Source organism: Giraffa tippelskirchi, chromosome 2, assembly GCF_054371585.1.
Source record: "Giraffa tippelskirchi isolate mGirTip1 chromosome 2, T2T-mGirTip1v1.2.pri, whole genome shotgun sequence".
Taxonomy (NCBI): Eukaryota; Metazoa; Chordata; class Mammalia; order Artiodactyla; family Giraffidae; genus Giraffa; species Giraffa tippelskirchi.
In genome coordinates, this window is record NC_137276.1 from 7,295,613 (window position 1) to 7,317,714 (window position 22,102).

The following is a 22,102-nucleotide window of genomic DNA, read 5'->3' on the forward strand; positions in this document are numbered from 1 at the left end:
ATGTCTCTTCAGGGGTTGCTATGAGGATTAAAGATGCATGTCAAGGGCTTAACCCAGTGCCAGGCATCCTAGTGAGTCAAGGACCAACATTTGTTGCTGTTATAATTATTTTTGTGACTCTTTTTTGTGTCTTTCAAAATCTATGTTGGGACACCAGAAATTAAACCTGAACAATTAAATAGGATTAGATGAGAAGAGAGCACAGAGAGTACTAAAAAATTAGCATTTCAGTACTATATACTGTAAAGGTAACTGGCATAGATCAAAATTGGTAAAAGGCATTTACTCAGAAAATTAACTGAAATATATTTTAAAACATTGTCTCTTGATTTTTTTCTTATTGAAAAAATACCTTTATATATAATTGTAAGTATAAACTAAGGTTTGTAAAACAAAAGCTACTTTACAACATTTATATTGCAGTAAAACGTGCATAAAATTTACCAGTTTTGAGGTGTACAGTTGTGCGGCATTAGGCACATTCACAATTGTTGTAAAATCTGTCACCACCATCCATTTCTGGAACTTTTTCATCATTCCAAACAGAAACTCTGTGCCCATTAAACAATAACTCCCCTTTCTCCCCTCCTCCGTGCCCTTGGTCATCTCTTTCCATTTGTCTCCATGACTTTGCTTATTCCAGACACCTTATATCAGTGGAATCATAGTATTTATCCTTTTGTCTCTGGTTTATCTCACTTAGAATAATGTCCTCAAGGCTGGTCCATGTTTAGCATGTGTTGGAATTCTCTCCTTTTTAAAGGCTGAATAATATTCTATTGTGTGTATAGACCACATTTCATCCATTCATCCTTTGACAGATATTTGGGTTATTTCCACCTTTTGGCTACTGTTATGAAGATTGGCATACAAATACTTGTTTGAGACCCTGCTTTCCATTATCCTGTGTATATACCTAGAATTGGAAGTGCTGATCATCTAGTAAATTCTACAGTACTTTTTGAGGAACTACCAAACTGTTTTCCACAGGAGCTGCACCAATTTATATTTAATTTCTGATTTCTGACATTGTTACCAACATTTGATATATATATTTTTAATAATAGACATCTTGATGAATATGATGTGATATCTTTCTATGATACTGATTCACGTTTTCCTTATGTTAGGGAAATCTCCTTGTTGGTCATTTGTGTATCTTCCTTTGAGAAATGTCTCTTCAACTCTTTGTCCATTTAAACATTCCTATTGCTGTCTGGAACATCTTTTTAAAAACTGGAGTTTGAGGGACTTCCCTGGTGGTCCAGTGGTTAAGAATCTGCTTGCCAGTGCAGAGGACAGGGGTTCAGTTCCTGGGATAGGAAGATCCCACATGCCGCAACTAAAGAGAAAAGATCCTGCATGCCACAACGAAGACCTGGCACAGCCAAATAAATAAATAAATATTAAAAAAATTGGAATGTGAAATAACTCAAATTGCTGGGGGGCAAATAATTTGTGTTGGGGGCAAATGGACTCTATTTCAAAATACAGGGTATCAAGCTGCAATGAGAAATAAGCTTTGGTTCTGAGGATACCTTTTTCTTTTTTAAACATTCTTAAAACAATGAACACAGTATTTTCTAAGTTTAGGTCAAAATCATGTAGACATAAAAGTTGAAGAAGTGATCTAAAACACCAGCTGATTTTCTGTGCTTTCTGGGTAAAAAGAGGGCCACTCACAACCAAAGATCATCAGTGAAATAAGCAAGCAGAAAATCTTTCTAGTTATTATAGTTTATGCCTAAAAGACAGAAAAGCAGATAACAGTAGCCCAGTAGTCTGGGGTGGGTGGGGTCAGGGTATAACCTAGAACTATCTTGGGCGCCATGACCTTGAGGCAAAACTGTTGGGGAGAGGAGCGCCTGGAAGATGTTTCTGAGGGTGCAGGGTGGTCAGAAGATGGGGACCATTAAGAGTGCGACTCTGGCGGTTTTTCAGCGGAACCGGAGCCACTCCAGCTGGCCCTCCGGGGCTAATAGGGTCAAGCAGAAAACGAGCTTCGAACATCCTAGTAACCGAATTTTGTGAACTAGCTGGTGTGAAAAGCCTCGTCCCGCGCTGCCGCCACTTCTAGGAGGTCTTCAGTAGGGTTCGAGAACCTTTTGTTGGATGATAAAGCAACCATCAGGAGTCAGGACCCCCACAAGGCCGGTCGCGCCTGCCAACCTGGGCGCACTTTAGTACACGCTGCGTGCCTGAGTAGGGGTTTTAAAAATGTTAATAGACCGAGAGGCCTAGAGCTGCGCTCTTGGGGAGGCAGAACAGGGCTTCGCGGTTCGGGGGCCCTTTCTCTGGCCCCCAGGCCCCGGCTGAAGTTGCCTCTGATTCGTAGGGCGTGGTGCACTCCCGGGTACGCGGGAAGCCAAACTCGGCGACTCGGCTCCGGGAACCGCTGCCTCGGCGGCCTGCAGAGGCCGGGCCTCACACCCCTCCCCACGCTTTTCCAGCTCAACATCTCAATCTACTTCGTAACATCTCAATATGGTTTTTCAACAGATCGAGACGAAGGGCTCCGTTCAGCCCACACCAGGGGCCCTCGGAGGACGCTCGGCCGATCTCGGGGACGAGAGATGAGAGTCGGTGGGCTTCTGGGTCGCAGGGAGAAGAACCCTCCCAGCCCGCATCGCGGAGTCCCTTTAGCAAACCGCGCTCCAACGCCGCGGGCCACGGGCGTGGGATGTAGCTGCAGCCGGCGCTCGGCCTGGATCCCAGGTTTGGTGTCCAGACACCAACCTCGGGGCCTCGGGACGGCGCGCGCGTCCAGGTCCCCGACTCCGGGGCGGGGTGTGGGGGTACTCAGCCGCAGAGCGCCTCCGTCCCGCGGGGCCCGGAGCTCCCACCCAAAGGCAAGGCTTTAAAAATAGCCCCGGCGAGATTCAGGCAACAGGAAGGAACATTTTTTTTTTAATGTGTAAAAAATGTTTTGCTTCTCGTAGGGAACACAACCGCTGCGAGTTCCAGCACATCGGGCTCCCTCCGGCCCGCACCCACAGCCATCCGCCGCCCCTCGGGCCAGGCGCGGGCAAGCGTCTCCCGGATCCGGATTTGGGGAGCGCAACTGCCCCCTGTGGCCGGCCCGCGCCTGACCCCGCGGCCTGAGAAGGCAGAAGCGGCCGGCGGAGGGGCCCGGGAGGAAGTTGAAGCCGCGGGGCCGGGAAGGGGACAGGTCGGCGCCGCGGGCCTGGCGGGGGGCCCGCCGGAGCCAGGGCCACCCTGGGGCGCCGCGCCAAGGCCCGCGCGCACTCGAGTCCCCCCACGTGGCCGGCCGCCCGGGGCCCCACGTGGAAGGGGCGGAGGAGGAAGGAGGGCGGCGGGAGGGCCGGGCTCCCGGCTGCGGCCGCCGGACCCCCCCGCAACCCCTCCCGGCTCCTGCCCCCAAGGCCCCAGCGCGTCTCCAGGGCCTCCCGGGCGGGGCCAGGCCGGGGAGTGCCCGCCGGGCCGGCCCCCTCGCCCGCCCGCCGCGCCCGTGTGCACTTTCGCGGAGCCACTAATCCCCCGAGAGAGCCGATTTGTAGTGAAGAGTATCTGTAGGGGGCGAGGCCGGCCCATGTGGGGTTGTGTCATTGGTTTGCAAAGAGAGACCCCGCCTTTGCCCAAAAAAAAAAAAAAAAAAGGGAGCGAGGAGTGAGCGAACGGCGACCCTCACCTCGCCTCCCGCCTCGCTCCTGCGCAGCCGGCGGCCACCGCGAGACGCGGCCGCGCCGCTTCTTTCCCTTTCCTTTTCTCTCCGTTTCCCTCCTCCTTCCCCGGAGGAGAAAACAAATAAAGAAGAGCAAATAGCCGGGAGGCGCTCGGCTTCCCGGACGCTCCCTTCCCCCGCCCCCCCACCCACCCGATCCAAGTTGGAAGCAGCATCCTCTCGGGGGTGAGCGCGGCGCGGGGCGGGTGCGGGGCGGGTGCGGGGCGGGGACCCCCAGCGCGGCCCCCTCCTGGCAGGCGGGCGGGCGCGGGGCCGGGACCGGGCTGGGGAGGATCTGGAGCCGGGTGGGCGGAGGAAGGGGGTGGGGTGGGTGGGGAAGTAGGAAGAGGCTCGGCGGCGAGGGGAGGAGGAGGAAGGGAAGGGGAGGGGAGGGCTGGGGTGGGGAGCGGAGGGGAGGGGAGGGGAGGAGAGGAGAGGCCGGGAGGGGGAGGGGCGGGGAGCTGGAGAGATTAAGTTTTTGTGTGTGTGTCCCTGTGTGCGTGTGTCATTTTAAGGTGGCCCGGGAGCGGCCCAGAGGAGCCGGCGGCGGCCCGAGGAGCGAGGGACGGAGCCGGGAGCCATGCCGCGCTGACCCGGGGGGCCGCACAGCCACCGCCACCGCCACCGCCGCCGGGTGGGGTGGAAGGGGCGGGAGCCGCCGCCGCCGCCGCCGCCGCCGCCGCCGCCTCCCGGGTGGGCGCCCTTCGCCGTGGACGCCGGCGGCCCGGGACGAGGTAAGCGGGGTGCCCGGGGGAGGGCTAGGGCTCCGCCGCCCCCGCCTCACCTGCGGCCACGGGCTGGGGGGCGCCGCGCCCGCGCCTCACTGCGCCACTGGGGGAGGAGGAGGAGGGCGAAGGACACCGAGCCGGCATCTGAGGACATCTTTGGTCTGCGCCCCCCCCCCACGGCCCGGTGTCCCCGCTTGGCGCTCGGGGGGTGGGTGGGCGCAGGCCTGGGGGTCCCTGCCTGCCGTTCCCCCCCCTCCATCCGCCGCCGCCGATCGCGCCCGCTGGCCGCTGTTTGCGCCAGGATTTTTGTTGTTGTGATGAGAGTTGATGAATGCGAAGTAGGCGGTCACCTTCCTTCCCATCAGGATTGGCAAAAAAAAAAAAAAAGAAACCCCGAGCGCGGCGGCGTCCGGAGGGCAGCGGCGGCGGCGGCGTCTCGGCGACGGTTTCCTAGGCGCCCCCGGCTCCTGTTCCCCGAGGCCGGTGGGTGTGCGCGCGCGCGGGGGCCGCTAGCGACCCAGGCCGAGCGCGCGGCGCGCCGCGGGGACAATACGGCCGGATCCCCCCGGACCCGGAGTCCGAGCGCGCGGGGCCTGGGGCCTGCGGGGCGGGGGCGGGGGAGGGGAGCGGGGGGTCCGCTGGGAAAACGGGGCGCGCGCGGCTCCGGGCCCCCAGGGGAGCGGCCCCTGCTGGCGGGGGATCCTGCGCGGCACCCCGGGAGCGCAAGTGAGAGACGGCAACGCAGGCGAAGTGGAACCCTTTTGTTTTGCCGGCCCCGCATTGTTGGCTCCTCCGGGCAGCCAGGCCACATCTGCCGCCGCCTCCGCCGCCACTGCCGCGCCGGGCTCGGCCCGCCAAAGTCGCAGCGGGGCGGGGGCCCGGGGCGAGCCGGGCGACGGGCGCGGGCGGGGGCCGAGCTGGCCGGGCATTTCCTCTGCCCGGCCGCGCTCCCGCCGGCACCACTTCCTCCTCGCCCGCCGCTGCCGCGGCCGCCGCGAACCCTGCCCGCCCGCCCGCCTCCCCCGCCCTGGCCGCACTTTTCGGGTGGGGCGAACCCAGAAGAAAAAGTTTCGCAGGAGGGGCTGGCGAGGGCGCGCCCCAGGCGGCGGGGACTCGGCGCGGCGCGGCGCGGCGCAGCGACAGCCGGGCGGCCGCGATCGCCTCTTCTTCCTTGTCCTCCGCGGCGCCGGACCGACCCGCGCGGCCGAGGGGAAGCGCCTTTCTTTCTCTGCCTGGCGCTCTTCCCAGCGCCCCGGGGCAAGTTGGACACGGGCGCGCGAGATCCGGGGCGCGCGGGGGCCCTTCACCAGCGGGAGAGACCCGCGGCGTGGCCGGTCGCCTGCTGCCCACGCAGCGCCCGGGTGTTGGGAGGCCGCGGGCCCGGGAGCTCAGCGCGGTCACCGCCGGCCGCGTCGAGACACACACGCGCACACACTCCCTCCGGTGGCTCGCTTTCCGCAGCCGCCGATGGTCACGGACACCGAGTCTGAGTGCGCGCGCGAGTGTCTGTAGTGCTCCCAGCCCCCCGAATACTTTTTCCGGAGGCGGCCCAAGCGGCAGTTGGCTCCAAGGGTCCCCGTGCCTAGTATTTAGCAAGTGAAAGGAATTTTTCTTAGAAATCCCCGCCTGATCTGCGTCCTAGGCGGTGGAGGCTGCTGGCAGTGGCCTGCGTCGTCACGCCGGGCTCACTTGCTCTCTCCGGGGTAAACAGATCTTTCTGGATTTTTCCCCGTTTTTTTTTTTTTTTCTTTCAAGACTGGAGATCGGGTTAAGTTCTTAGAGAGTCAGACGTGAGTGGCTCGAAGGGTAGACCAGAGAATTCTATTCTATAAATATGCATTGGGAATTTAAAATGCTAAGTGCCTTATTTGCAATTCTGTTGGATATTGTAGAGACTGGTATATTTTTATCTGACATGGATAATTTGGAGGGGACGTTTATTTTGGTTAGTTTACTAAGTGATTCTGCCTCCCGACTTAGGTGAAATAAATCAAACTCTCCTACCACTCCTTCAAAGAAGACACTTCTCTGCTAGATGCTTGGGTTCAAAGACAAGTTTAAAATTTACCTCCTGTTCAGTTCTTAACTGCTGTTCTGCCTCTACGGTTCTCAAAGTAGAACTTTAGTTTTCATGTGCTTAGGAGAATTCCACTGTTTTGATTTTAAAAAAAATTCCCCCCCCTACATTGTGAAGTAATGGAACCTTAAAAGGATCTTGTTTTTATAATCATTTTATTTCAAAGAGTACTTCTTAGAGCAATTACAAAGTAATATTCAAAATGCTAATTAAACACTTTCAGTCAGAGCAGCTTTCATATTGAAACAGGATTTTTTTCTCTTTTTTAAGTACCGGGGACCCTATCCCAGAGTTGAAACACTAAATATCCTTTTGTCTAGCATCACATCTCTTTGCGGCTCTGACACTCTCCTGTAAAAACCCTAGTGCCCTTTTTCTTGCCCCCAAAAGAAAAGTTAATGAGATGGTAGATTTCAAGCAAAAAACCAGGCCCTCCTTCTTGCAAAATATGCTTCCAGTTGCCATTGAAGTTAGATGCTAGCTGTGAATGCACTTGCCTTTAATAAAACCAGTTTAATAGTTCACACTTGATCAAGTATAACAGGACCAAACAAAGGAAATAAGCCAGCATATTTCTGTAGAGCATTGAGGGGTTTAGGGCAAGTGTTGATGCTAGGTCACCCCCTCCCCCCACTCTTTCCCTGGTAGCAGGGAGTGAGGGTTGAAGGCAAAGGGAATTTATGACACTGATTGGTTTTCTGTGCCCGAGGGGTAGGGACCCGTTTGTCCCTGTAGAAAATAGTTATTAGAGGAAATTTACGAATCTTGGGTTTGGAGCTTGTTTTGGACCTGACTAGGTGCCTTTTGGTTTAATTCTTTTTCCTGTTGATAAAGCTAGGAGGGAAGATAAAGCTAGGTTTGTTTTTGTCCTCTTTTCTGATTGTGCATTAATAACAGCTGGGTGGTGGGTGCTCTCTGTAGCTCTGTGGATTTGAGCTCAGAGCCCTGCTATTTAAGATTTCAGTTGGGATCTTTGAAACTGTCCCTTAACTGGGTGTTCTCCTGGGGGAGGGGCAAGGCGAATTACCATCTCTTATCTGTGATTTAAGCAACAACAACAGCAACAAGAGCAAACAAAAACAACAACAAAACTCTTTGTCCCTAAGAGGGTTTTCTTTTTGGTGCTGGAATTGCAACTTATGTCTGGCACTTAGTAATTGACTAGGTTGAAGAAATATTTGCAAAGTGTGTCTCTTTAAAGTTAAAAAAGTTAAAAGTTTAGCTACTTAAAAACAAATACTACTAGCATTGTAAAAATACACCAGTGACATACTTTGTGAGATATTTTGGCCTTTTAAGACTCAGGGCACACCTGTTCCTGCAGAGTCCAGTTTGCTTTCCCTGGCATTGTTAATCTGGTCGTGTACACAAGATGAAACAGGAAAACTTGCTATCTGTATAATGATTAACTAGCCATCAGTTACCCTTTCAGGGAATAATCAATACGTTTGCTCTTGACTTGTAAAACTCCAGAAGGAAATCCTATTCATAAGTCTGAAAAGTGTTTTAATGAGAGACAAGTGAAACAAACAGCAACAACAGCAAACAAAGCTGCAGAATTAACCTGGAACTTTTTTAGTGTTCTGAGTAGCTAGCGACCAGGTAAAGGATGAGTGTGTACATAGTGTAACATAGTGCGGCAAGCACAGTGCAGGACTGGGAAAGAATTTTATTGCTGGGAACTGTTAAAATACTCTGGCAAAGAGAGCTCAGGATGGCTCACACCATTGGAAATCCTTGAGGTTCAAAACCAAAAGGGTGGCCCCGCTGAGGTCTAACACCCCAAAGCCATTTGCCAACAGTTCTCTCCATCATGAATCATTTTTGAAGGCAAAGTTATCCCCTTTGCACTTAGCACTTTTCCCTAAATGGAAAAAATGTAAAGCGTTTACAGCAACTATAGAATGGCCACCCCAGTTGTCATTTTTTACCACTGTCATTTCGGTATAGAAGGGCTGTCACCATAACGTGTGTGAGTACAAGCCTGGGTCCCTCTGTGAATGATCTTTCTGTCGGTGAAAAGCAGCAGCAGTCCAAGTGTCTCATGTTCCCGATACTGGCCACAAATACCTACTCATATAGGACATGATTGGGGGAGGAAATTTATCTGTTCGGCAGAGCACAACTCTGGTAATATTTCCACCGCCTGGCTGATAGTTCAATTACAGCGGGTGGAACACATTTTCATAGTAATTAAAAAACGGGAGTGCAGTTTGCTTGACTCTTCCAATAGACGTACTTAGACTTAACACCGTGTATTGAAACGCTGTGCCTTGTTCTCCAAGAAGGTTCCTGTGCTACTCGCTAGCTAAGGAATGCTTGTGTGGACTTCCCCTACCGCAGACTTTTAGCAGGCTCATGAAAATGCTGGAATGGATATGCTTTCAGAGGCTATACTGCCTGGGCAGTATCAGTTTTCTCCTTTCCAGCTGGTAAGCATGTCCTAATTTACGCTGCTACAGTTAAAGTTACAGCGACCTGGGAAAGAAGGAAAAATATAAAACTCCCCACCCCACCACCTTCACCTAATCTTTTGAAGTTAATTTTTGTTCAAGTGTGTGTTTGATGGAATATGTATCAAAGACTCATGAAAGGGATTTTTTTCTTTTTTTAAAACATATCTCTGGGTTTGGAAAATTATACTTAATAATTGCTAAAAACTTCATAACCATTTTAAAAGGTGTTCAGAGTTTCTTTTGATCATGATTTAATGGACAGCAGTATCCAAATGCCATCAATGTGACTCTAATAATCTGAACAAATCATGTGCAGTTTGCTCTTAGCATCATTATTAGTGTTTCCAGCCGAAATTACGGCTACACTTGGGCCTTCAGGACTGCACCAGTGAAAAGAAGGGCTTTGCACATTGTGTTAAAAACCGGGATTCACAGATGAATACCGAATGTACAATAGTGAGCGAGCCAGGCCATTGTTTGTGTGGAATGTTGACAATGGGAGCCGAGGGGCAGCTTCATGCTCTAACTGCTGGAGAACTCGGCAACTTCAGGAGCTGCAGACGGGGTGGGAACCAGTCATCCGCCTTTGCTCAGCCGCTGGCCTGCTCCCTTTCCAGACTTTTTCTTAGAAGGTGGTCTTTTCTGGACTGCCGGGGAACTTTGCGTGCTTTCTCTTCTCAGTGATCTACTCTTTTGGAGGCAAGATTCTGAAAGCAAGGTAACAGAGTTCTTCAAAGAAAGTGGACACGAAGCAAACTTTTTGTCTCCCTGGAATGCAGTTTTCAGAAATTATACTCAACCCTTACAGAAATCGAGGCATCTGAAGTCACAGGAAGCAGTGGTGTTTATTTTTATTATTTCCCTCACATTAAAGTCGTTTTGGGTTTATTGGTGGTGTTAGGGAAAGTGCAGCGAAAATGAGTATTTGTTGGATTTTCATATTTTGCTACATAGCTGCTGCTATTTCTGGAAACGTTCCTCTGAGTTGCATCTTCTTCCTCCATTCACAAAGCTTCCTGCTTGCACATGGGAGCTGAGGTTCCCAAGTACAGCCGAAACTCTTGCTAAAGGGGCGGGTGCCCCTGTTAACCTTCTCTTTCGCGCCCCCACCCCCTCCAGAACTGGGGTCATTGTTGCCCTGGCTCCTTGCTGAGGCCTGATTGATGCCTGTTCTGATTGGAGTGAGGTGCTTTGGTTACAACTTTGGGGGCCAGTTGACTTTCTACCTGTGTCTAGCCTGGTTCCTCCTTGAGTGAATGTTTTAGAAATGATCCGCTTTAACTGTTTCTGTAACGAAATGTAACAGATGGTTGCTTGAGGTTGGCTTAATATTCACAAAAACAGTGATAAGACACTTGGGTTCTTACTCATGGATTCCTGGAGGGGATGCTTTTCCTTTCACAGAGAATTGTGACTTTGCTCCTGGGTAATAATACAGCCTTCATTTTCCCTGGGACCATCGGATGGTATTTAGGGGATGTTAATCCCAAATAGCTGTTGTTGCTTGAACTTGGTGGGCAGCCTCACCTTTTGAGTGTTGTTCACTGAGAGTCCAAACATGTCCTGGGCTGGGGGGAGGCGGCGCTTTTCAACAGAACCCTGTGATTCTTAAAATCCATTGAGCTTGTAAGGTAAAAAACCCAGCAACAACAAAACTTTACGTTGTTACTTTCCCTCCCTCTCAAAAATGCTCAGAAAGGTGCTTTTTGCTTTAAAGTAAACCCTTAGTTATGACTTGAGAGGTGCTATTAATTGGCTTGAAGATTGGTTCCAAGCCCTGGCCATGTTTCTGTGTCTCATCCCAGCCCATGTGGCAGAATCTTGGAAGGGCCTCTGAACAGAGTTCATGGAGAATGTGTGGGTCTCTCTGCAGCGCCCAGGCTGGCCAGGGGGTTGTAAACTTACTGCCCTGCTCCAGTCATGCCTGAAATCTGGCCTTCAGCACAGGACAAACAAAAACTTCATTATGTGGAGTCATGGAATCCCAGGAAGTTTCTTTGGAGAGAACTGGAGACCGAGATCATAGAGGTCAGCTCCTCCGGCCTGATTCCCCACGTATGGCAATTTAAAAAGCTCGATGGGTGAAAATGCCCTGCATCCAACCTGGAAGTGATTGTGTAGTTTGTAGCGGCCCCAGGTATGTGAGTCTGTGTAGGGGGAGGTGAGGGGGAGGGATGGATGGGGGAATGGGGGTAGGGGGCAGGAGGAGCTGCAGGTGAATTTCCTTGGCTGTCCTGGGTAGAGTCCAGGAAGCCTTGTGTGCACCTTTCCTGCTGAAGGAACCCTGGCTGGGACTTGATTCTTTGGCTGATGGATGTGTTTAGTGCGGTTGGTCCAGAAGTGCAAACAAAGTCTGCTTGTTCAGGCCCAGGTGGGCCGCACACCCATTTGGATGGTGAGGAGCCTATAGGGTGTTGCAGCTTCCGGGTCTGCCCACCTGGAGGGCAGCCAGGGCCAGCGCGAACGGGGGGGGGGGGGGGATAGGATGGGGGGAGGGAGGTGGGCTCGGAGCTCTGAAAGCCCTGTCCAGGGATGGTCCAGGGGACTGGAGTGGAGCAGCCTCGCCTGGTCACATGGGCGTGCTTTGCTGGGAGGGACGGTGCTAGTGACACCAGGGAGGCCTTGCTGTGGGAGCTGCCAGGCCAGACGGGCTGCGTGGGCTCCTAGCACTGGCTGAACTTGACTGACCACTGGGCCCCCCCGGGTGGAGCAGAGGCTTTCCAAACAGCAGAGCCTCCCCCTGCCCCCCCACAAAGGGCGGCCCACGCTTGGGGGCACTGCTAAGGAACTGAGGGGTAGGAATGCTGCGATTTCTTCCTGGTGGTGTGATAAACGCTTTGAAAAGTTTCTTTCCGGCTCTTCTGCAGACGGTGAACTGTGTGGGCTGCAATGCTGGCTGATTCCTCCAGCTGCCCCTTGGGGCCCAGTGTGGATGCCACGGTTTCTGCCCATATTCCAGATACGGGGAGGACACAGTGATGTACCTGATTCCATTTCCTCAGCGCTTTGTGGTCGTGGGCTAGAAGTCACTCGGGGGGCAATCAATACAGTATATTTTGCCGTGCAGATAGCAATATGTACATATAAGTGCCTACAAGTAAAATCTCAGAATGTTTTTGATCTTAAGAACATTTCACAGTCATTAATCTTCACGACGCTCCTGCGGGCTAGGTAAATAGAGCAATTCCTATTTTATGCGAGGAAGAAATGTTGAATTGCCTCTGCCAAGTCATAAAGAGGCTGATCTCCCCCTCCCGTTTCCGTAGCGGGAGTTTGGGGGCCCCGAGCGCCCGGGAACACCATCGTACCGCCCAGACTGACCGCAGGGCGACTTCCGGGCTCCTGCTCGACCTTGTGCTGCGGGGAGGGCAACGCTGGGGCCTGGGTGAAGGCCAACCCGCCCAACCTGGCCGCGCGCTACCTGGAGGGGGGCGTGGTCTGCGGCTGCACCGCCCTTAATGCGCCCCGCCACCCGGGGTGCTGGGCCCTGCTGGAAGGACGTCTCCTGGCGTCTGGGGTTCGGGGCTTCTGGGACCCCAGCCCCGAAGGTGAGGTCCTCCTGATCCTCGGGAGCCCGCGGACCCTGCAGCTCCTTCCCTCCTTTCCAGACTGGCTTACCTGGAGGCTCCGCCTCCGAAGACCGCCTATTTGCGGCCTCGCCCCTGCGATCCTTCCCTGCCCCCGGGGGGGCCCTCAGCTATCTGCCACCTCCACCCCACCCCCAGCCCATCCACGGCTCGGCCCCCGACTCTGCCGGAAGCGCCCCTCCCCCGGCTCTTCGCCCTTTCACTTGCAGATAGGGAGCCGCTTCCCGCTGCGGGGGCCGCAGTCAAGAGATGTTGGAGATGGCCCTTCCCCCCCCCGCAATGCCCACTTCCTCCTCCTGCTCCTCCCTCCCGCAGCCCCGTACAGGATCCCTCCCCTTCGCGGCGGCCCACCCGCGGGCTGGCCCGCGCCCTGCCCAGCCCCCGCCCCCACGGCGGGTACCTGGAAGGAGCCGGGAGAGGACGCAGGACACCGAGGTGGGCCCCGAACCCGCGAGCGAGGCTCGGAGCAGAAGCAGGTATCCCGCTAGACCTTGCCCCAGCCACCCCCGCTTCCCCCGCCTCCCTCAGCGATCGCGGGTTCCGGGGACCTTAGAGCTGGAGTCCTGTGTGGTTCCGCCCGCCACCCCCCGCCGGACAGGGAGGTTTGTCCATTGCACGATGGTGGCTGAGATGCAACGAGCTTGTAGATGGTCCCATCGCCGGGGCCTGGCCGGATCGACATTCTGTCCCCGGGGCGGTGTTGAGGCCGTGGTTTCCGCCGCCACCTTCAAAAAATCGGGGGTATTTCGCTTGAACTGCGCAGAGCGCGGTCGTAGCTCCGAGGGCTCCCGGGCCTTTGCAGGTTTCTCCAGGCTGGGAGCCGGATGGGCCATGTGACCAGAGGCTGCGGCCAGGAAGTGAAGAGCCGAGATGACTTTTCCCTACTGCAACCTTCTTGGAGGAGGAATTTCTCTGTGTTTGGCGCTTTCTCGCCACTCAGGCTTAACTTGGTACCCAAGTAGTGCTTGCAGGCTGTTCAAGACGTTCTGTTTTTGTGATGATAACACGGCGGACTACCTTTTATTGAGCCTCTATTTAGTATCTTTCTCACTCTCACTAAGACACTTCGCCAGTGTTTGCATTGAACCTTCACAACAAGGTGGGTGAGGTGTCTGGAACAGGGCGCTCTCCCGCCCTCCAGGTGGCAGAGCTGGGACTTGAAGAAGCTCCTGAAGTTGAGGACCAGGCGGGAGTCCCTGGTGGAGGGGCTCTTCCCCGTGGCGCTGAGAGCAGAGGGGAGGTGAGCGTTCAGGCTTGCCCCACATCTGGCACTTTCTCCCCAGGGTTCAGATGGCTTCTCCGAAACAATGATCTTTCTCAGGCCCAGAGTTGCCTTCCAGATCACATGGGGCTGTGAGAAGTCTGGCTTGTTTTAATTTCCGTCTTTGATTAGTGGTCTTTTGTTGGCATCTCACGATCTAATGCCAACGAAGGGTTTCTAGATGGTTTCCTGGACCAGGCCTGTTTTAAATTCACTCCGTTTTCTGAGTTAATGAACAGCATGGCTGCTGAGCAGAAGCCTGAGGCTCAGTAGATGCGGGGGTGGGGTGGGCTGGTGGGTGCAGGGGGAAAGAGTTCTTCCTCTGGACCACAGACTCACTGTCCGGGCAAAGACTACACACCAGAAGGACCCCGAGGGCTGGGCACAGTGCCATTGGTCCGGCCTCTCCCAGGCAGAAGTGATGGTCACTGTTGCACCAATCAAGAAACAGTGGGGGGCGGGGGGCTAAGCCACCAGAGGGCCAGAAGCCAGCTCCACCTGGCTCTGGTTTCTCTGTGATTGATGGAGGCTTCTTCTGGCTTTTGATTTGGGATTTGGGTGCCTTTGGGGGTAGCTTTGCTGTGCTCCCCACGTCCGACCCCTTCTGTCCTCCTGATCGCCTTTTCCCTTGTCTCTATCTGGGGGATGTCGCTGAAGGGCAGCCCTTCCCCAAACACGCATGTGTGTGCATGAGCACACACACACTGGCCCTGAGATTATGTGGATAGCTTTCAGTGTTTGGGGCTTTTTGGTGGTAAAATTGGATTTAGTGGCCAGGTACCTTTTCTGCCGGTAGGTAAGGCTTGGATTTACAAGTCTGTGGTCCGGGTGAGTGAGCCCAGAGCCTCCTTCCCGGCAGGTTCCCCTCACTTGGGGGAGGGGCTGGAGGCGGTTGGGGTCCTCCCCTCCCTCCCTCTGGCTCTTCCCTCTTTCCTGGTGGATTCTTTACGCACCTCTTCCAGTGGGAGTGAGCCCCTGTGTTCATCGTGGGGTGGGGGGAATCTGGGAGAAGAGACCAGGGAGATGGTGAGGATTTCACCTAATCAGAATGGTCTTGTTTGCACCACTACTGTAAAAACTGGCCAGAAACTTGATGCTGCTGGGTAAACCTCCTTTGGGTTGCTGCCCTGCATTTGTGTTGGCCTTGGAAAGGAATTTGAATGAATACTCCCGAACAAAAGGAGCAGCTTTCTTTTCACAGAGGCTATCAGAGAATTGAAAGGGAATGGCACAAAGTTGGGTGTGTCCTGAAATCTGGAGACTGGCCCTGCCTTGAGTGATTAACTCACCTGAAAGGCACCCGGAGCAGGTGATGTGGGAGCGCTCCGACTGACCTTGGCTTCCTTTAGGGTAAGGTCCCCACGAGATGGAGATTTTCCTGAAAAACAGGCTTTCCTTTAATTATGAGATTATCTTCCTGCCCTGCAACGCCTCTCTTCCTTTAGTTGAACATGTGTGTGCTTGGGAAATAGATCCCTGAATTCTTTACTGATGCCCCAGGGCTCCAGTAAGATGAGCGGGGGAGGGGGTGGTTGGGGATGCTAAAGACTGCCTGTTTCAAACTTCGAGTTCTGCCTGTTCCCAGAGGGTTGAGGTCAGCTCGGGGTGGGTTCTTTCTACCAGTTCGTCTCGTTAGCCCCAGCGTGGTGGCTCGGCGCCAGCTTAGGTCATGATTATGCCCCGTGATTCTGTCTATTTAAGCCCCCCCACCCCGCAGTTTTCAAACAGGTTCTCCGTTCTGCTTTACTCCCCACGGGAAACGGTGGGGGGGGGTGTGTGTGGCGGGCTGCAGCCATGCAGTGATCAGCCTTGGGCTAGCTCACCACCTCTTAGGCCTCCGCAGTGCTCAGGGGAGAGAGAAGCTGCTTCCTTGGGGTTGTTCATTCTGGAGGGTAGATGTGGCTGGATCTTAGGGCAACTAAACAACACAGGAATGTTCTGGTGGTTCTCATAGTTCTGTCAGCCAGGGCCAGTCGAAAGCCAGATTTGCGGATGGCCCCAGAACATCTTTTGGATCTTCAGGTGTCTATCATTGCCTTGCCCCGGGTTTAGGGACCCCTGGCTCCGCAGAAGGGCCCCTGGGCTAGGCCCTCCAGCACAGCATGAGGGAAATCGGATCAGTTTCCACACACCCATGTTGGTGAGTACACCAGGTTTCCCAAGACCCAGTTTTTCTCCGCCTTGTGCAGAGTTCTGTTTATTCTCCCCCTTCCTCCAAGATGTTTGCTGCTTTTTGCTCAGGGCTGAGTTTTTGGGTTTTTTATTTTTTTCCCTCCACACTCAGACATCCTTTCTTCTCATTTCTCAACTAAGCCTGGGATTTAGAATGTGGCTTCATCTGACAAAAGCCAGGAGATTTCAGAATTAACATTGGAATTCTATCTGTAATGATGTCTTCCTGGGTATTTAAGGAGGGCTTTGAACAGTGGGTAATTTTTTTTCTTCGCTAAAACTGGTCAGACGTACTCCCCCAAGTAGTGGGCAGAGGAAGTGGCTCAAAGTGGTTTGCGTTTTCTTTACAGTAATTGTGAGCTTGCCTTATTTAAGTCCCTCCTGTGTCCCAGGGGCAGGAAGGGAGAGGGCTTGTGACTAACAGTTTGGGTTGTGCTTATGATGTGCATCTCAGATGTCCCAAGAGCATAGACGCCACTCACAGCTTAGCAGAACCATTTGAAATGTACGTTGCAAGTATAACAGTATAACTCTGGTTCTTGGAAAGGTTTCTTCTCTGCAGGGGAGATTAAAGGATTTTTTCCTAATTTATTTCATCCTCTTGAGCAGCAGTGGGTGGGCTGAGGTCTTGGAGGGGGAGTGACTGACCGGTAGGAGTCGGGTCTGGGTGCCCTTGTTAGTGGAGGGCAGGGCAGGGTCAGGGCAGGCACCACTTTTTGACCATGCTCGTAGCTAGGAGTTTTGCAACCTGGTGATTACTCGGCACATCCGGCTGCAGGCTTGAATCCAAAAGCTTTTCTCTGAGCCACCCCGGCAGCCCATTTTGGAGCTCTGGGTGGATCTCAGCGTTACCTGGGCACTCTTGCTCTGATGGCATTGGAGAGGTCCCAGCAAAAGGACTCCTTTCCCAGGACTGAGGCTGGGCCGAGGGAGGAAGGGCCCTGCCTTCAAAGTTAACACCCATCCCCACCAGCAGGGGAGGAGGCATCAGATGTGACAGACTGTTCTAGAAAGTGTGGGGAAAAAAGGAGGGATGGCATGAGACATGTGACTGCATTCAGAATTTCCTGAGCCCTTGCAAAGGGCTGTGTTTCTGAATCTGAAGCAAGGGTAAGAATAGGGTGGGCTGCAAGGGTCTGATGAGGTTATATTTATAAAGCGCTTCGGTTCAGTTCAGTCTCTCAGTCATGTCCGACTCTTTGCGACCCTGTGGATTGCAGCATGCCAGGCTTCTCTGTCCATCACCAACTCCCGGAGTTTACTCAATATCATGTCCTCTGAGTCAGTGACATGGATATGATGCCATCCAACCATCTCATCCTCTGTCGTTCTCTTCTCCTCCCGCCTTCAGTCTTGCCCAGCATCAGGGTCTTTTCCAGTGAGTCAGTTCTTCGCATCAGGTGGCCAAAGTATTGGAGTTTCAGCTTCAGCATCAGTCCTTCCAATGAATATTCAGGACTGATTTCCTTTAGGATTGACTGGATGGATCACCTTGCAGTCCAAGGGATCTCAAGAGTCTTCTCCAACACCACAGTTCAAAAGCATCAAGTCTTCGGCGCTCAGCTTTATAGTCCAACTCTCACATCCATACATGACTACTGGAAAAACCATAGCTTTGACTAGAAGCATTTTTGTTAGCAAAGTAATATCTCTGCTTTTTAATATGCTGTCTAGGTTGGTCATAACTTTTCTTCCAAGGAGCAGGCGTCTTTTAATTTCTTGGCTGCAGTCACCATCTGCAGTGATTTTGGAGCCCAGAAAAATAAAGTCAGCCACTGTTGCCACTGTTTCCCCATCTATTTGCCATGAAGTGATGGGACCAGATGCCATGATCTTAGTTTTCTGAACCTTGAGCTTTAAGCCAACTTTTTCACTCTCCTCTTTCACTTTCATCAAGAGGCTTTTTAGTTTTTCTTCACTTTCTGCCATAAGGGTGGTGTCATCTGCATATCTGAGATTATTGATATTTCTCCCAGCGATCTTGATTCCAGCTTGTGCTTCCTCCAGCCCAGCGTTTCTCGTGATGTACTCTGCATATAAGTTAAATAAGCAGGGTGACAATAAACAGCTTTGACGTACTCCTTTCCTGATTTGGAACCAGTCTTTTGTTCCATGTCCAGTTCTAACTGTAGCTTCTTGACCTGCATACAGATTTCTCAGGAGGCAGGTCAGGTGGTCTGGTATTCCCATGTCTTGAAGAATTTTCCAGTTTGTTGTGATCCACACAGACAGTGGCTTTGGTGTAGTCAATAAAGCAGAAGTAGATGTTTTTCTGGAACTCACTCGCTTTTTCAGTGATCGAACGGATGTTGGCAATTTGATCTCTGGTTCCTCTGCTATTTCTAAATCCAGCTTGAACATCTGGAAGTTCACAGTTCACGTACTGTTGAAGCCTGGCTTGGAGAATTTTGAACATTACTTTACTAGCGTGTGAGATGAATGCAATTGTGTGGTAGTTTGAGCATTCTTTGGCATTGCCTTTCTTTGGGATTGGGATGAAAACTGACCTTTTCCAGTCCTGTGGCCACTGCTGAGTTTTCCAAATTTGCTGGCCTACTGAGTGCAGCACTTTCACAGCATCATTTAGGATTTGAAATACCTCAACTGGAATAAAGCGCTTAGATCAGGCCTGATGTTGTTGTTGAGTTGCTAAGGCGTCTCTGATTCTTTTGTGACCCCATGGACTGTAGCCCACCAGACTCCTCTGTCCATGGGATTGTCCTGGCAAGAATACTGGAGTGGGTTGCCATTTCTTCCTCTCAGCTATAGGCATGGTCAAAAAGTGGTCCCTGCACTGACCCCACCCTGCTCTCCAGACCAAAGGATCAAACCCAAGTCTCTTGCACTGTCAGGTGGATTCTTTACCACTGAGCCACCAGCGAAATCCAATTTGAATTTTTCAAGAATCACCATCTACTTTACTTCCACACATATTTTGTCCTAATGCGCCCTGTGTGTGCTCTCAGTCACTCAGTCGACTCTTTTGCGACCCCACAGACTGTAGCCAGCCAGGCTCCTCTGTGCTTGGAATTTTCTGGGCAAGGATACTGGAGTGGGTAGCCATTTCCTCTTCCAGGGCTATCTTCCCCACCCAGGGATGGAACCTGAATCTCTTGCATCTCCTGCATTGCAGGCAGATTCTTTACCACTGTGCCACCTTGTTAAATTTATAAATACAAAATAAACAGAGAAGTAAATTAGTTGCTCTTGCCCTGAGCAATTGATGCTTTTGAAGAGTGGTGTTGGAGAAGACTCTCGAGAGACCCTTGGACTGCAAGGAAATCCAACCAGTCCCTCCTAAAGGAAATCAGTCCTGAATATTCATTGGAAGGACTGATGCTAAAGCTGAAATTCCAATTCTTTGGCCACCTGATGGGAAGAACCGACTCATTGGAAAAGACTCTGATGCTGAGAAAGATTGAAGGTGGGAGAAGGGGATGACAGAGGATGAGATAGTTAGATGGCATGACTGACTCAATAGACATGAGTTTGAGTCAACTCCGGGAGTTGGTGATGGACCGGAGGCCTGGCGTGCTGCACTCCATTTGATTGCAAAAGTCACGACTGAGTAACTGAACTGAACTGAGGTGCTGTGTGCCCTGAGGAGCAGATTTCCTTGTGCATTCCTGGAGAGAGCTCAGGGAGTCTTGATGGAGGCACTGGAAGGGGAGGGGTTGCCCTCAGGGGACATCCGAGAAGGCTCCCTGGGGCTTGACTGGTTTGGCTGTGCAGGGTAGGAGATGGGCTTGCTAGGCAAGATGGTGGGTGGGTCCTGTCCTAGGGGAATGGGTCTTTTAGGGGAGGGAGACTTGATCCTTTGCACAGAAGAGGTGGGTGAGTCTTCCAGAGTCAGGGGAAACCCCGGGTAAAGGGGGCGGGGCCTAGGAAGATGTGTTTGGGGTGAGAGTTCCAGGTCCTGGTGCTCTTAAAAAAACACTGATCTACAATGGGAATTTGCTGTATGGCTCAGGAAACTCAAAACGGGCTCTGTATCAACCTAGAGGGGTAGGATGGGGAGGGAGACGGGAGGGAGTTTCAAAAGGGAGGGGATGTATGTATACCTGTGGCTGATTCATGTTGAGGTTTGACAGAAAACAGCAAAATTCTGTAAAGCAATTATCCTTCAATAAAAAATAAATTAATAAAAAAATAAAATAAAACTATATACCAAAAAATACCGAGTTAAACAGCGCAGGGAGGGTGAGGGGGAGGCTGGCCTGGGTAGGGAGTGATTCTGGGGCCTAAGCGATGAACTGAAAACTGTTCTGAGGTTGTTTTTAGATGGTGGAATGTGACTTGGTATCAGGTCCCTCTGAGGGATGCCCAGTTAAATATTTGCTTTCTATTTAAGACCTACTTTCCCTTCCCAGAGAAGGAAGAACGAGTGAGTGAGTGAGCGGTGGGGTGCTGCTCCTCCTTTGCCTGAGCATGGGCAGCGCCCTGGGCCATGGGGGTCTGCTGGTGTTGGCGCTCGGCTCCTCTTCCCAGAGGAGGTGAAAGCACGGCAGAGGAGGGCCTGACCGGCCACGTCCCTGGGGGGTTTGTCTGGGACAAGGCCCTCTCCCTGTCCCCTTCCCCGCACGCATCTGCCTTCATGTGTCCCCTTCCTCTTGCTGGAGGAGGAACATCTGGAGCGCAGCAGCAGTGAACTCGGGTCCCAGAGAACCACGTGTTGGGTTTGTCTTCTGGCACGTGGTGGGCACTCGGGCAGCAGCAGCGTCGGTGACCGGCCTGGGTCCAGCTGGGTGTCCGGTGTGCCGTGGGTGTTTGTGTGTCCCAATCTGGGCCCAGGAGATCATCTCCCTCTGGGGCACTCGCCCGCTCCCAGAGATGGACTGGTTACCCCCACCCCCAGCTGTGCCGCTGCTCCCAGCTGCCCCATTGGGTCAGGTGAGCGAGAAACGGTTGGGGGCGGGGGACTGGGGTTAGGGAACATGTCTTTCCAGAGTCTGTGGAAGAGACCGATCATCACCTTCAGGGTGGCTGGTCATTTCATGGACCAGCAGTTTCTTCGGGCTTCATTCATACTGTTAAAAAAAAAAACCTCACTTGTAAAGTGAGATGATCCTTGCAGATGCTCTTGGGAGGCAGCCAGTGGTGGAATGCAAGCGCATTTCAGGGGTCAGGGGCCAGAATGCCCTATTGCCACGTTTGCAAATGTGCACAGCAAGGAAGGCTGATGCAGGTGGGAAGGGTTTGAACGCGAGCTGTTTGGTGCTCTTGTTGTTTGCGGTGGTGATGGAGGAAGAGGGGAAGAGTGGCAGCTTCGGTGGCTCTTAGGTAACGGAGTGAGGGTCCTGCCCCGTCCCGCCCCTCCTCCGTACTCTGTGTCTCGCGCTTCATCTGGAAAAGAGAGTTGGGGTTGGGGTCTTCCCCTGGTGGCTCAGACCATAAAGAATCCGCCTGCAGTGCACGAGACCCGGGTTCGATCGCTGGGTCCAGAAGATCCCCTGGAGAAGTCCATGGACAGAGGAGCCTGACGGGCTACAGACCATGGGGTCGCAGAGAGTCGGACATGACTGAGCGACCAAGCACAGAAGCGCGTACACACACACACACACACACACACACACACACACACGGAGGGGTCCTCTGCGCTGTTGTTATCAGAAGGGAGCAGGTGAGTTGGGCACACGTTCAGTGGTGAGAAGCTGGCTGTGGGCTTGGTGGTTTTCACATGAGTGACTCACAGTCCCTGGGGAGGGCCTGCTGGCTGCCCAGGTGCCTGGAGAGGGTGGCTCTGGAGCAGGGGAAGCCCCAGGGCACCCTTGGCTGGGAGTCAGTCTCTTGGGGCTCCACTTAAGGAACATCTGGACTGAGAACCGCCAGGAGGGGCTTCTCAGAGCAGCCAGTCTGGAGCCTGCCAACGGCCCGCAGACCATCTTTCTTTAAAAACAAAGCACACCCCCGACACACACCCACACAACTTGAGTCTAGATTTTGAACATTTGGCATGACCGATGATTGAAGGATTTTATATTTGAATCCTCTTCCCCCATCTGAATGAATAGATCTCAAAGTGGAAATCTGGATTTCTGCCTGACCAAGTCTCTCTCTTTTTTTTTTGGTTTAAGCAGGGGTTCTACCCCCTCAACCAGCACTCAGCATTCCGAGGGACTTGAGGGAAATTTAGTGTGTG

The 22,102-nt window shown here is 52.9% G+C and overlaps 1 protein-coding gene across 2 annotated transcripts in view; it reads left to right on the plus strand.

The window, feature by feature from the left end:
- Positions 1–3,616: 3,616 nt before the first annotated feature.
- Positions 3,617–22,102, plus strand: part of CTBP2 (C-terminal binding protein 2) — a 167,123-nt gene continuing 148,637 nt past the window's right edge. The window contains exons 1-2 of one of the 2 annotated variants that reach the window (XM_081533642.1): positions 3,617–3,868; positions 4,198–4,416. The gene's annotated coding sequence lies outside the window, so the exon portion shown is untranslated. Of the gene's footprint in view, positions 3,869–4,126; positions 4,417–22,102 lie in introns of those variants that run through there. The other variant, XM_081533652.1, reaches the window with a different exon arrangement.